Raw genomic sequence first — 2962 nt, 5'->3', positions numbered from 1 at the left:
ATATTATTCATTATCCAAATAAATAGTATTCTATCCGTGGCATTATACTTTCTACTGAGGCCTATTTAAGTTCTACAGTGTCCGTGAGATGAATATAAGTAGATTGGTAGGTATTACCACCATTCACTTCCATTGAGGGTATTTTACATTAACCGTTTTCAATTTGCAAAACAATTATTTTTTAAACCAATTCCATTACTTTTTTATTTATCACCAATATGCCTTTGTTTAAAGAGTTAAACTGCAATATAATTCTACCTCAACCTTCTGAGGACAAAAGATGTCCAAGCGATGTTTGACAACACTCCTGTTCAAAAAGCCATATTGCAAAATTTCCATTTAGAAATGTATTTCCTATTTTACTCATGTATTACGCTACTTTTGTGAACGCAAGACTTTTGTAAACTCATTTCAAGCACGGCTGAATTAAGGTTTGTTTTCACAAGAGATTTGAGAAATTAACAAAAAAATAGGGAACATCAATGTTTCAGCTTTAGGGCCAAATGGTTTCTTTTACACATTGCTCTGGAACAAATTTGGGCCTCACTTTACAGAATGCTGAGCTTGTTCTGAACATTTTGACATCGGGATCAGTTATAGGCAAATATACTTCATATGGGAATTTTAAAAGAAATGTGAAAAAATGCCCTTTGACCTCATAGAGTTAAACATCTAAATGTTGAACAGTCCATTCCACATGGAGAAATTATTTGCAACTTGCTTTTGCAAGAACATTAAAATCTACTTTACATTTTAACATTTAAAATGAATGATACCGGTTTCATAGTCTGACGCAAATCTGACTTGTAATGGAATTAATAAAAGCCCTGAAACAAAAGGCTTAATCCCTAAATCCTGTGAAACAGGTTTAGGGATTTAGATGATGTCTGGAACATTTGAACATCTTCATCCACCCTTTATTTTCTGTAAAACTCACACACTGTGTTATGTTTAGAATGGTAGGATTGCCCTGCACCTCCCTCTTTTTCTTCATCATTTAATGTGACAGCATTGGCACACATGCCCCTTGAGACAAAACTTGAGACGACACAATTCTTCCTGGAAACTTTAATTGTTTTGACAACTCCTCACAAGCCAGTGAAGGCCAAGTCCAACAGTGCAGCTGACAGTAATGTACAAGTGCCCTCTCACACTGGCAGGAGGGTGGTGAGGTAAATTCGGTGTTCAATGTCATGAAAAATAAAGGCTTCTTCTTCTTCTTTACATTAACGACTGCAGACTACTTAAAGACATTGCCTGTTGGAATACAATTGGTTGTTGTCCAAAAAGGAGTCTGTTAATGTTCACACATTTCAGCAATTCATTACCAAAGTTGAATGATTTTGCGGTGTCAATCATTAACCTCTCAAGGAGACGCTCTGACTGCACAAAAAATAACAGATACATTGTTTTGTAGTGATTTTTAAGCTATTGTTAACACTGCCAGAAGTGCTGTAACTCTCAAGATGTAATGTTTAACAAGAGTGCAATGTAACAGAATCAATTCGGGCCTCTTTTCTTTTTTTTCTTTTTTTTAAAGATCAAACAGCAGAGTGACCCATTGCTCCAAGCTGGTCAAAGTTGTCATAGTTAATAAGAACAAAATAATTCAAGAGAAAGCAGAGCATAGCAAATAATAAAATAACTCATATTGAACCACATATCTACATAGGGGAGGGCTGCTTCAGTGCACATTCGATACCTCTGCAATGAGCCTGACATGCTACATATTGAACTATTCCAAAAAACACTGCAAAGAGTTAACTGATATCATGTGAGGCCATTATTGGCAGAGCATTACCACGTTCATTCACTAAAGACTTCAAAGTTTAAACACAATATTTACATAAAGACAAAAGAAAGGTTTTAATAAAAATATCTTATAATTACAATAGTCTATTTTAAGCATATAAGTCTTCCTTTCACATACTTTTATAGAACATTTGTCTCTATATATGTACACTCTTAATTGTCTCGAATCAGAATTGTTCTTCTTTACAATATCAAACATCTTATAATTCCAGGGATGGCATCCCTGTTGAACACAAATCATCTATTTTAAACAATAGATGTCCAAAAAATGTACAATGATTTTTTCGCAGTTTAGTAAAGCTTTAAACTGGAGTCATTTTTAGTTAATCTTTTAGCACAATTCACAAGCAGTTTTCATAGCTGTTGACAGACAGGTTTTCCAACTTAAACGCCACAGCGTGGGGATTCCATATTTTCATTCTAATTAGAAAATATTCAAGTGACAAGAAGTAAATTTGGAGCAAGCAACATAAACAGGGGGGGGGGGGGATAGGGAGATGTCTACATACTGACTCCTCATTCAATGGAACAAAACAAAAAAAGCTGATATGAATAATGATTTCATTTGGGTTGAATTCCTCGCAGCGGTTTTGAAATCCCGTTGTGATTGTGCCTCCAGTTGGGTGTGAGTCCCTGGCGAAGCTTTTGCTGGCTTTGGAGCGGCTCTGTGCAGTCTACACACCTGTGGAGGGGATGAATAGCATTGGGAAGGGAGGGGTGAGCTGCAGAGCTCCAGACTGACTGGCGCCACCGACAAAACAGAGAGGCCATGCTTGATCAACAACCCAAAACAAACCAGGTCAAACAACAACCCCACAGCTCCCTCAGGCAAGGCCCAGACTCTCAGATAGACTGTGAGAGTGTCTTACTGTAACTCTCTTAGAGGTCCCTGGTTCAAAAGCTATAGGAGTAATAACTCCTTTGTTCTATGTGCAAATACTCACGCTTAATTTGCACATGTAATGTAGAATTTTTAGAGATTGCTTCTGTGGCATTTTTATACTTTGTCTTTGCATTGTTTTCTTCTTTCTTCCTTTTAGCGTTATCCAGGTGTGGTTAGATTCAGTTATATACATCTAACATTAAAGCCAGAACAGTACTGAGAGGGACAGACAGAGAGTGAATGAGAGAGAGAGAGAGAGAGAGAGAG

The 2962-nt window shown here is 36.8% G+C and overlaps 1 protein-coding gene across 1 annotated transcript in view; it reads right to left on the bottom strand.

Moving 5' to 3' along the window:
• Positions 1-1053: 1053 nt before the first annotated feature.
• id4 (inhibitor of DNA binding 4) overlaps positions 1054-2962 on the bottom strand; it is a 3701-nt gene continuing 1792 nt past the window's right edge. The window contains exon 3 of the mRNA XM_032519012.1: positions 1054-2494. The gene's annotated coding sequence lies outside the window, so the exon portion shown is untranslated. The remainder of the gene's footprint in view (positions 2495-2962) is intronic.

Source organism: Etheostoma spectabile, chromosome 6 (assembly GCF_008692095.1).
Source record: "Etheostoma spectabile isolate EspeVRDwgs_2016 chromosome 6, UIUC_Espe_1.0, whole genome shotgun sequence".
In the NCBI taxonomy this organism is placed as follows: domain Eukaryota; kingdom Metazoa; phylum Chordata; class Actinopteri; order Perciformes; family Percidae; genus Etheostoma; species Etheostoma spectabile.
This window is presented reverse-complemented; position numbering and strand designations above follow the sequence as displayed.